Source organism: Talpa europaea, assembly GCF_964194135.1.
Source record: "Talpa europaea genome assembly, chromosome: 7".
NCBI lineage: Eukaryota > Metazoa > Chordata > Mammalia > Eulipotyphla > Talpidae > Talpa > Talpa europaea.
The window spans coordinates 74,377,056-74,390,332 of NC_140074.1; positions in this window are offsets into that span (position 1 = coordinate 74,377,056).

Genomic DNA, 13,277 nt, shown 5'->3' on the forward strand with positions numbered 1-13,277 from the left:
ATAGCTTTCTCCAGAAATTTTTATCTTATCTATTGACCTTTTTACATAATGCATCTTCATTATTTTCTTATTTAAAGCTTCAATGTTGATCTTTTGTTTATTAAGTTTCTTTCTCAGAACACTTATTTTTTTTCTGAGTTTTCTTATACATCTTTGATCTGCTTTTCTGTGTTTTCTTACATTTCTTTGAATTTATTTATAATGGCATTTTTGAACTCTGCATGTGATAGAAAGAAAAGATCTTTCACATTTTTTGTGGTTGAATTCTGGAGATTTGTTCCCTTGATAGTCATGTATGCCTATTTTGCTATTTTAAGGGTACAGAATTTTACTTCACCAGAGGATGGTGCTGTGGGATCTCTCTATCTCTCTCTTTGCTTGGCTTGACATTTCAGTAACTTGCATGACATTCTATGTCAGGGACAACTGATTTTAGCTATTGAGTCAAAGGGTAGGAAGGGGCCTGGAGGGGTTAAGCCACTGTTAAAAGTAGTGTAACAGCATAGCTCATATCTGTGGTTCTCCTGATAGCCCTCCTTTCTGGGTTTCCAGACCTATCTCTCTATAGTGCTTTCATCTAAACTCCAAATCATCTGTCCCATGGGGATGGGGTAGATGTAACTTAGTTAGAACACTGCCATCTGATTCACTCAGCACCTGCACAAGTATCTCCTCTCAGTTAAGGTTATACTCATCTACCAGTCAAGTTTCCCCTCCCCAGAGCTACCAGCCAAAGATAGGAGCACAGATTTGCCCCCACCATCTCCCTCTCCTGTTGCAGTCTCTAGGTGCCTCTCTCCACCCACCTTTTGCTGTATAGAATTGAAATTCCTTGGTGTTAGTTTTTCATAGTCAGTGCTGTTTCTGATGTCTTGGAATAGTTCTAGTTTTCCTGAGTCACAGGATGCTCTGGTTCCAGTGACACTCTGGACTACCAAAGACTGTCCTCTTAGGCAGGGAACCTCCTCTGCCAATGTCATTTTTCCTCTCCTGGATTCTACTATATCATATTCCACTCATCTGTTGTTGGTCAGTTAGGTTGTTTCCATAGTTTGATTATTGTAAATACTGATGCAACGAACATAGGAGAGCAGTTATTCCTTTGAATTGGTGTTTTTGCATCTTTGGGGTAGATACATAACAATGGGGTTGCTGGATTATACAGTAGATCATTTTTTTTTTAAATTTTGAGAAACTTTCATAATGTTTTCCATAGATGCTGTCTACCTCCTAACCAACAGTGTACAAGTGTTTTCTTTCTACATACTCTTGCCAACACTTGCTTCTGGTCTTTTTGATATGCATCATTCTCATAGGATTGAGGTGGTATTTCATTGTGGTTTTGATTTTCATTTCTCTGATGATGAGTGAGGGTGAGCATTTTTTTTTTCAGGTGCTTTCATTTCCAGCACAATTCTACCCTTTGCAGCCCAAGACTTTTCTTTCAGATTAACTATGAAAGGATTAAGGGAACAAAAGCAATACAGATGCTTTAACTCAGTGCTGTTTTTCTTCAATGCCACTTTTCCAACATTTCCATGTAGTCATAATTTCAAGAATAAGCTTATTAAACAAGTTTTTTCAAAATACATGCTCATGAATAATTTTAAGAGATAGTGGTTTTAAATTGTAAGTCTTAGAAACCAGAAAGCATCTGATAATGGATATGCAAAAATTTTTCCTCAAAAAAAAATTGCTAGCATTTTTCTACAAACACTGGTGGGTTTTCAGGGCACCATTTTTTCTCCAAAAAGCAAGGTAAAGCTAAAGGACAGGAATACATTCCTGAACAATCAGGGTCATCCATTCCTCTGAAGCATTGTTACCTCAGACCACAAATTTGTTCTTGAAGTACCTGATGTGTCTTTGTATGAAGCCTTGATGTGATAAGTATACCTGAAGGAAAAATGATCAGGTATGGATAGCAAAATACAGAAGTTAGTGGAAACTGTTCTGAATTGTTATGATGATGATTGATGACTTAAAATAAGAAAATAATACAAATTTTGGTTTTTATGGAACAGGTTTGAAGTTCTTATAGAATTCAGTGGAAAGTAAGAACATTGGAAAAAGATGAAGGAACCCAGGGAGGATTTCTTTTTAGACAAAGGAGATTTGGAAAACCTAAACTGGAGCTAAAAAATAGATGTTAGGGGAGTATTTGCATGTATTTCTGTAAGGAAAAAAACAAACTAGGTACCTACTCTCTGCTCTAGTTGGAAAGTTGACAGTTGACAGGAAAAGAAATAAGCTGTGCAAAAGGAAGAGTCGTGAGAGGATGATGCTAACAGAGAAGTGAGGCAAAGATGAGCACAAACCGATATGTAGATACAGAAAAAAGAAAGCCTAGAGGGCAGATGGGAAATGCCACAATGAAGGGTATTTTTGGTCATTGGAAGCTTTGGTTCAGTGGGGCTAATGTTGGAAATGAGTGATGGTAGTGAGGGGACAGGTGTTAGAAGGTTTTGGTTTGTGACCTCCTGGTGGGCTCCTCACTTTCTTTCATCACCTCTTCAGTGAAGAGCTCATGGGATTATCTCAGCACACACTGATCCAGCATTGGGAGAATTATGCATTTTGTTCCTTACTCTGATCCAGAGATTAGTATGTTCTTTACTATGTTCTCCATGAAGACAGTGGGGACAGGCAGGATTTAGAGAACCATCCCAGGGGACTGCCTACCACAGGCTCTACTTAGAGGCAGAGGGCATCTTAGTTTTCCCTCTAAGATTAAGTGAAACTTTGCAGAGAGTCAGGGCAAGAACCTCCAAGACTGTGAATATGTAAGGACACCCTACAATGGAGGTAGAACCTAGGGAGAGGCTCATGACCCCAAGATTTTGCATTTTAAGGACAGTCTTGATCATAGTGTGATGCCCTGTCTCAGACTTTTAATTAGTCAGTGAACTAATGTATACTTCCTGAGTAAATATAGGGCATGCAATCAAATGTTAAGTATTCAGTCACATTGAAGGGCCTTCTAATTACAGGCCACATTCCTCTACTTTCCAGGACTTTGACCACAATGCAAAATGAACAGAGATCTTCCTTTACACTGCCTCAAGGGTACTGTTATAAGATTCCCCTGAAAGTGCAATGGTTAATAACAGCAAAGTGGAGTGAAAAGAGCAAGGGTTTTGATATCAATTCCAAGTGCCAAGTCTGACTTGGTCCCTGGCTGAGAGATCTTGGGCCAGCTGCTTGACCTCTGAATGTTTTTCCCTCATCTGTAAAATTAAGATGCTATTGTTGACGACGATATTGATCCCTAGCTCCTGATGTTATGAATAACACATAAAATGAGAAAGGTCATATGAACACCAGTTGTTCTGGTGACAAATTCTTTATGAACTTGGTGGTATACTCATACTTCAGCTTCCAGGACAAGCCATCTCCACATTGCACTACCCATGCTCATGGGTGGCAAAGGGGCTTTTCTGAAGAAGTGGTAGAGACAGGATCAGGCCGAGTACCTTTCAGCCTTTTGCAAAATTAGCTCTACTTTATATCAGTTTTCAGAAATTACAAGCTTCCTTAGAGGTCTGGGTTTTGAAATCTTAATGAAAAGAGTCAAAAGAAAACCTATAATTTAAAGATTATTTGGTGTTTTATTCATTATGAAATGTAAGTCTGATTTAATAATTCCTCTGTCTGAGAAAAGGAGAAAAAATCCTCATTGTTGGTTTTAGTTTTGCACAAGTGACACTAAGCTCCTACTCTGCTCTGGAGTTCAAGACAATGCAGAAAGATGTGGTTTTCTATAATAATGTTAAAGGTGATCTTCACTGTGGGCAGAATTCGATTTCTTCATTCATTTATTCACTTAGTCATTTACCTAGGATTCACTGAGCTCCCACACTATGTACTCAACCTCCTCTTGGCATAAGTACTGTCCTCTGAGACCTCAGGGTATAGACACCAACTGAATAGTCTTCTCACTGGTGCTGGGGACTGTGCAGCTAAGGGTATGTGTGACAGGGATAAGCCTGGACTTGGAAGGCTTTCCTGAGTCAGTGACTTTTAATCTGAGATTTGCAGCATGACTCAGACTTTATTGTCAAAAAGGAGGGGATACTTTTTTCACTGACACAGTCAAAAATCAGAACAGAGAAAACAACACGCCCCAGTGGAAGGGTGATATGCACTCATGAAGTGTCCATATTTTTTGCACAATAATGTATTTAATGTCACTGTATTTAATGTCACTGAACTCTACATTAAAATGGTAAAATTTATGTTATCTATATTTTTTATCACATTGAAAAAGCAGGGAATGTTGGAAAAGTTCCATCACAGGTAAAGTGAAAAGCAGGTACAAGTGTCTTGTAGGAAGAGAGTGTGAACTGTCAATGGCTGAGAGGAAGGCCAGCAGGAGTGGGTTGTCAGATCTGGAAGGTGGTATGTGGTTCAAGTTGAGGCTGGAGTTACGCGCAGAGGCCAGACCTCTGCCTAGAGCCTGGCTGTTGGCCTGTGTCTTGAAACTAGTGGTTGATAGTGTAGGGATTCTATCAGGTCATTGAAAGAATTGTTGTTCTAAAACATCACACTGGTCTAGGGTGGAGAGCAGGTGGAAGAGCAGTGGGTATGATGGATAAGCTGGGAAGTTGTCAGCATTCTTCAGGAGAGAGATCTGCACCACTTACACTGGGGTATTGGAATTGAGATGGAGAAAAATGGACAAATTCAAGAAAACTTAGAAATATATGACTGCACTTGTAAATGGGTTACACTGGATGTATGTGGAGGGACCAGTCAAGAAAGTTCACCATGGGGCCTCCCCTGGTGGCACGGGAGGTTGAGCGCCACGCTGTGAAGCTGTCTGCAGCCTCTGCAGCGCCAGTTCGATCCCCACCAGCCAGCGAGGGTCCCACATGGCGCGGCAGACCTTTCCTGGCTCGCCCGCTACTCAGCAGTGTATTTCGTCATTCTGCCTGTTCTGTTCCCCGCCCTGTCTCTGGTGAATCCTCTCATCCTCCCGCACATCTAGCCTATATCCTGGTTCTTGTGTAAATAAATAAATAAATCTAAAAAAAAAAAAGAGAAAGTTCACCATGTTTCTGAATGAATGGCTATGATAGTAACATGGATAGAAAGCACAGAGAGAAGGAATCTGAAGAGGTAGGTCATGATTCTTGTTTCAGACGTGTTGAGTTTGTGGCCCTCGCAGAGGTTTGTGTTGCAAATGCAACAACACACAGGGCATTGTCTCAAGGCATTCTAAGATCCACCCTAAATAATAGTGGGGCCTCCAGTAATATTGTCTAGCTCATAGTCCACACAGCATGCACAGTACTGTCTCTGAGGCTTGTCTGTCACAGAGACATGTGTGACAGATGGGTCACACAGTCTGCTATGCAGGAAGCCCACCTGCTTCTCTGGGAAGACAAGAACAATTTCTTCTTCTGAGTGACTGCTTCTGAAGAAGCCATGGTGGCTTAACGACAGATTCTTAACTAAATTGTATGTGGTGGGGATAGGAGGTAAAATGAAGCTGGATGTGCACAGATGGATGTCAGCTGTGTGTCCTACACTGGTCCTGTAGAACCAAGGGTAAGCAGTCCTGAGAGTTTCCCTGAGACATCAGCATAAAGCAGACACAGGGATCTAAATGATGGAAACTAATTATCACGTCCAGTCACAGGGATTTCCTCAGAAATAGCTGTCCTTTCATTTAATGATTTTGAAATAAAAAATATACACACTTGAGATCCACCCAAGGCAGATGTAGCATTGTATTTTTGAACTTGTCTCTTCCCTGCCTTTAATTAACTTCTCCATAATCCCCAGGAATATCCCAGATTCATTCTAAAATAACCTCATTCTTTATTCATTCCCCACTGATGAAAGATGTGTAAAGGCTTCTATTAAACTATCAAATGTCAAAAAAACAACATTTTAAAATGCTCTAGCTTAAGGACATACCATCTAGGCAACTAAGCATGTAATTAATACCTGCAATTAGTCACACATGCCTCAGGAAGTAAACACTGGATTTATTGAACAGTGACTTCAATCATGCTCATGGGCTGAATTCTCTCATGCTATACCAAAGGTGTACAGGCCAAATACTGGGGAAATTTCAGAATTTCTGCTCTGGAATTGGCTAATCAGAAGCATTTTAAAAATGGATGTAAGCATGAGATAAATCCTCAGGGATGATGGCAAATACATACTTAGGGAAATTTGTTAATCTCCTAACTTTACCAAGATGAACTTGAAATATCCTCAAGAAAATAAAACATGATTTTGGTATGGTGCCATATCAAAATAAATATTATAGGCATGTCTAAGGAAATTGTTTTATTGTAAAAATAAGAGAGTGACAATACATCTGAAATGTACCAAAAGGGTCAAAAAGTGAACATATTTTTGCCCCTGTTCTGATTCCTTAATCACAAAGCATTATTCCTTGATTAATTTGGCTCTAAATGTTGACATAGCTGCAGGTGGAAGAAAGCACCAACAAACTGGGATAGTTCTTCTGAATCCCCTAATCTAAATATTCCTTATTGTAAATCATTGCCTCGTGATTCAGATTTATATAAACTCTTTGATAAATTTAGTTGGTGCTAATCATTTCCATAGTCTCATGAGTTCACAGTCTCTGGTATGACAAGATATTTTAAACTTGTTAGTTAATAGTATTTTGGTTTAAATTGAGCACTTGGTCTATTTAAAATCCCCATCTAAATGGAGGCATCACACTCCCAGATTTCAGGCTATACTACAAAGCCATAATCATCAAAACTGCATGGTATTGGAACAAGAACAGACACACAGACCAATGGAATCGAATAGAAAATCCAGAAATAAACCCACAGATTTATGGTCAACTAATATTTGACAAAGGAGCAAAGAATATGCATTGGAGCAAAGAAAGTCTGTTCAATAAATGGTGCTGGGAAAACTGGGTCGCTACATGCAAAAGAATGAAGCTTGACTACTACCTCACACCATACACAAAAACCAACTCAAAATGGATTAAAGAACTAGACATAAAACCTGAAACCATAAAATACATAGAAGGAAATATAGGCAAAACACTACAGGATATGCACATCAAAGACATCTTTATAGACACATCACCCAAAGCAGTGATAGTGAAGGAAAAGATCAACAGCTGGGACTACATCAAATTAAAGAGCTTCTGCACAGCAAAAGAGACAATAACAAAAACAAAGAGAAACCCCACCGACTGGGAGAACATTTTTGCACCCAACACTAATGATAAAGGATTGATCACAAAAATCTGCAAAGAGCTGATGAGACTCAACAACAACAAAGACAATAATCCAGTCAAAAAATGGGCAGAAGAGCTAAAAAGAAACTTCTCTGAAGAGGAAATGCAAATGGCCAACAGGCATATGAAAAAATGTTCAACATCACTTGCCATCAGGGAAATGCAAATCAAAACTACCATGAGATACCATCTTACACCAGTGAGAATGGCACATATTAAAAAACTAGCAACAACAAATGTTGGCGAGGGTGTGGAGAAAAAGGAACTCTCCTGCACTGTTGGTGGGAGTGCAAACTGGTCCAACCACTATGGAGAGCTGTGTGGAGATTTCTGGACCTTCTAAACATAGAGCTTCCATATGATCCAGCAATCCCACTCCTAGGTATTTACCCAAAGGACACAGAAACATCAATTCCAAAGAACACCTGCACCCCTATGTTTATAGCAGCGCTGTTTACAATAGCTAAGCTTTGGAAACAGCCCAAACGCCCAAAAATAGATGACTGGATCAAGAAGATGTGGTACATATATACCATGGAATATTACTCAGCATTCAAAAAAGATAAACACATGCAATTTGCAACCACATGGATGGCGCTGGAAGGGATCATGCTCAGCGAAATAAGCCAGAAAGAAAAAGAAAAATACCGGATGGTCTCACTCATAGCAGGAATCTAGAAAACTTAAATAAGGGACCAGGAAAATGAATAACTATAAGAAAGTGAAAATCAAAATCAACAAAAATCTATGAACCAGAGACACTTTTGGGGGGGTGGGTGGCGGGACGGGAGGGATTGGGGTCAAAATGGGGGGGTTGAAATTGTATGGGGAATATAAAAATAAAATTTTTTATTAAAAAAATAATAATAATAAAAAAGATTGAAAATTAAAAAAAATAATAAAATCCCCATCTATATCAAGGCTAATTAAATAACCTCTTAAGTGGGTCTCAGACAAAAGTTTAATCTTGGAAATGTTGTCATCCCTTTTTTCCTGTTCTACAACATGGTGTCATAGACTATGTACCTTGTTGTGTAATAAAGAGTTTGACCTTTGTGCCTGTTACCTGAAAGGAAAACTAAATAGTAAGAATTTCCTGAGTAATGGTAATGTCTTTTTTCTTCATGAACTCCTTGGATCACTTCTGAGTTTATCTTAACACCGTGACTCAGAATAGAGGCTGGTCATCTCCAGCCGTGTGATTGCAAGTTTGGGGCTTTGACCCAATCTCATCTCTAGGGAGAGGAGAGCTGAAGATTGAGTTCAATAATGTGGCTGATGATTACATCAGTCATGGCTACATAATAAAACCCCAGTGAAAATTCAGGCTCTTGAAGCTGGTGGCTTCCTGGTGTGTGACCACATTACTGGACAAGAAAGCTAATGCATCCTGATTGACAGGGAAAGGGCAGAGAAGGCCTTAGTTCATCACTCTTTCAGACCTCACTCCATGTGTCTCTTCATTTGGCTGGTCCTGATTTGAACACTTTATACTTTATAATAAAATTGTACAGTAGACCACAGATTTATAATCCCTTCACTATACCATCAAATGACTTTATGAAATGACTTCTTATCAAAATATAACTCACTTTAATATTATATATTCTTATTATGATTGCCACCAACTATCCTATATGGGAGGGGCATTTGCGGGTGGACATTTCTATAACTCCTAGCATATGGACCAATTACAGCATGTGTGGGTGTTTTGAGGTTTTTTTTTTTAAGATTTGCTTTATTTTATTTATGCATAGAGGAACTGGGGTGTAGGCCAGAAGTGCAGGGGGTGAGAAGATACACCAAAGACAGAGTGGGGAGCAGAACGGGCGGATCTACTGAAATATACTACTGAGGGGAGCAGCGGGTGTGACAGGGATGTCTGCTCCACCATGTGTGGGTAAGCTTCCTGGCTGGAGATAGAACTCAAGCCCTAGCAATGATAGCGCTGAGACTTAATCCCTAGGCCACCAGGAAGCCGCCACATGTGTGGGTTTGGCAGTCTTTTGTCAAAGGTCTCATGTTTTTTTTAGTATAGAAATGTTTTGTTTTCTAAGGCTTTATGTTTCTTTCATGTAAAAACATTGTGCTAAACTGTAACTATGGGTCCTAAAGAGCATATTAAGAAAAAGTTTTCAATTAAATTAAAATAAGAAAAAAAATCTCAATGATGGCGTAAAAGTTAGTGAATTGATATGAGAAGGTTTTGTGCCCACTCACTCTATTATGAACAACTCTAAATGATTTTGAAATAAACTTTTCCAATTTAAGTGACTTTATATTTATGTTGACTTATTTTAATGCAAATGAAACCAAAATTCTGTTTTCTTATTGTTTTGTTGCTTAAGTCACAGTCTTACATAAGCTTAGTTATATGCCAAAATTTTCAAATTATGCCATTTTAGAATGAATTCTGCAATATTAATGTATTATTGAGTTCACAACAGGTATTTTTCTATACTATACTATTCTATACTGTAGAAACTAAATTATTGAAATTATAGACTCTGTAGAATGGGTTAGTATATTTTAGTGGGGCTCTAGTGTAGCGCTTTCCTGCATTACATGAGTCATTCCAGTGAATTACTGAAACTAAATTGGAGGGAGGAAATTATGGGAATGCCTAGACTTGTAGTCTTTTGGTCTGAGAATGCCAGAACTTGTGGTGGCACCTAAAGTAAGGGCTGTCCTTGTTGGGACATTGCCCTTTAGTTGGTGGAGTCTGACAGTAGCTCTAGGTGTTTGCCTCAGTATGGAATCATCTTGCTGTATGCAAAAGCTGTACTCATGGCAGGAGTGAGTCTACCTGTGCTTTCCTGGTGCCCTTCCAAATTCTTGCTGAGACGCTACCTTTAGTCAAGATTAATTTCTCTTCATTTCATTCCACATCTTTTGTCTCTAGAGGCCCATGTACCTTAGGAAACACTCATAAATATATACATTGGCACTTTTGGCAATTATTACACAATTGCAACAGCTTGTAACTTTATAGAGTAGTTTTGACTTTAAAATGTCCAAATTTCTTAGGCAGTCTGAAATCATATTTTCAACAACTGGTGTGTGTGCAGCCAGTATCTGGGTTGCTATATTTTCTAGATAATAATGACTTTTTTTTATTGAGCATCTAATAAGTGCCCGGCATTAGTTTTTTGTTGTCGTTTTAGTTAACTTTTTTATTACATCATGGTAGTCCTCATAGTTATATTGGGTAATGTTGAACCAAGTGATAACAATGCTGGTCTCTTAAAAATGAATTCTAGGATTAAGCATTGAAAGTAACAAAATGATTGTTCATTGACGTAGAGCTCAGCTGCCTTAAGAAACAATCTCTTTCCCACTTGTCACCCAGAGTTGGGCTCTGTGCCTGCCACAACCACTGCTGCGCCTCTCAGCCTGCTCCACAAGATTCCTTGAGCATAGGGTCTGCTGAAGCCCTGCTGTTCCACCGCTGGGGTGTCCATTCTTCTTGGGAACAGCAGAAGCTTCCTGGCAGCACCTCCCATTCTCCAACTCAGGGCTCTGGCAGGTTCCGCAAACTGGTTGCAGGTTAGAAACATCAGGGGAGGTTTGATGAAATGCCCACAGGTGTCCCTATTTTCAGGAAATCTTACCTACTCAGGGTAACTAATTCTCTTGTGTTCTCTTGGACATGGCCTTGTAAAACGCCTTGTGCTGGCTTGGTTATCGTCAGGGAAAAATGTTTTCTTCCTGACTGTGCCTCCTGATTCATTCTGTGTCAAGCACATTCTGTCTCACTCTTAGGTTTTACGATTAGAAAGGGAATTGTCAGTTTGAAATACCTCTAGTTTTGCAGTTTTAGTAAGTAAATCACTTCCAAATTAACATGAACAAATCCTACAACTCTCACTAACATTGGTTTATAATACTATATATGACTTAGAGGAAATAAGGTCATACCTCTTCAGATGTTTATCACCATACCACACCCATAACCAAAGCACTTGTAGTTTTTTTGGCCCCTTTTGGGCCCTCATCTCTCTTTGCTTCACTCTCCCATCCCCCCTCCACTTTTAGGAACCTAAATTCTATTGTGATTTTTTCCTGTTTTTTTTTTTTTTTTTCATTTTCTTTGTCAGTTCCTTTGCTTTGTCTTTCTACTTTCCATAAGTGACACCATCCAATATTTTACCTTCTCCTGAATTATTTTGCTTAACATAATTTCCTCCAATTCCATACATGCTGTTGCAAATAGCAAGAGTTCATGTATTTATCAGCAGTGTTATTCTATCTTAAATATACACCATATCTTAATCCACTCATCTTTTTTTGGGCACTTAGGTTGTGTCCAGATTTGGCTACCATAAATAGTGCTGCAATGCACATAAGAGTGCATATATCCTTTGCATTCTGTTTTTAAGTTAATTTTTAATTGTGGGGTAAGGAAAAATGTCAGGCTTTTCTGCCCTCCAGCCATGAGGATAGATGATGGATCCTTGTGGTTGTACAGACAGGAATGGTCACTGAGCAGGTTTTCTGATCTAGCAGACCGGGTAAAGGAGGAGTCAGAGTCCTCAGTGGTTTTTTGCAGGCTTTTATGGGGTTCACCAGGCATATGGCAGGCAGGGGTGCTGGGGGGCCGGGAGACTGGCAGGCCTCCCAGCCCCCAGCAAGTCTTCACTCTATCTGGGCTCTCCGGCCTTCTCTGCTTCTCTCTTGGCTTCTGCTTCTCTGCTGCTTTCTCGGCTTCTCTTTCGGCTTCTACTGGCGTCGCCGTGACACTGCCCTTAAAAGCACAGTCTCAGCCCAGGTGAACCCCTCTACCTATGCCCACACCCTATTCCAGGTGCCCGCCATTAGGCATGCATTCAGGACCGCAAGGATCCATCATCTATCCTGATGGCGGGAGGGCAGAAAAGCCTGACATTTTCTTTACCCTACAGCTACCATAAATAATGCCGCAATGCACATAAGAGTGCATATATCCTTTGCATTCTGTTTTTAAATTAATTAATTTTTAATTGAAGGGTAAGGAAAAATGTTAGGCTTTTCTGCCCTCCTGCCATGAGGATAGATGATGGAACCCTGAGGTCCTAAATGCATGCCTGATGGCGGGTACCTGGAGTAGGGTGTGGGCATAGGTAGATGGGATTCACCTGGGCTAAGACTGGGCTTTTAAGGGCGGCGTCACGAGGATGCCAGTAGAAGCCAAAAGAGAAGCTGAGAAAGAAGCAGCAGAAGCCAAGAGAAATGCAAGAGAAGCAGAAGCCGAGAGAAGGCTGGAGAGCCCAGAGTGAAGACCTGCTGGGGGCTGGGAGGCCTGCCAGCCTACCGGCCCACCAGTGCCCCTGCCTGCCGTGTACCTGGTAATCTAAATAAAAAACCTGCTAAAACCACTGAGGACTCTCTAGGACTCCTTCTTTACCTGGTCTGCTGGATATTAGAAAACCTGCACTGTGTTGATTCCTGACCCTACATTAATGAAGTACCATTTTCTTATATCCATATTAATCATATTAATTTTTTGACAGTATTACTTTTCTCCCCTCACATGTGGTCACTGTAGCTCTCCCATACCAAAGCATCCATAATCCTTCACCATAGTCTATTGTGTTCTGCCCCCCTCTACACCTCTAACTTTTTCCTCCTGCTCCTGGATACCTCAGATCTATGGTCAGTTTTCAAGTGTTTGTTTTAAGGTTTGTCTTTATCTGACCCTTTGTTTGCTTTCTCTATATTCCACATATAAGTGAAAGCATCAATATTTACCTTTCTTCTTTAGGCTTATTTCACTGAGCATAGTCCCTTCCAGCTCGATCCATGTTGCTGAAAGTGGTATGAGTTTATATGCCATTGTGTATTTATATCACATTTTTTGATCCATTCATTTGTTTGAGGGCATTTTGGTAGTTTCCATATATTAGCTATTGAAATGTGCTACAATAAAAATAGAAATGAAGGTTTCCTTTTTAATTAGTGTTTTTGTGTTCCTTGGGGTGATATCTAGGCATTTCAACAGGTATATTAGAAGTATAAATAGACTGGAAAGAGATATTCAAAGTATTTCAAGAAAATGACT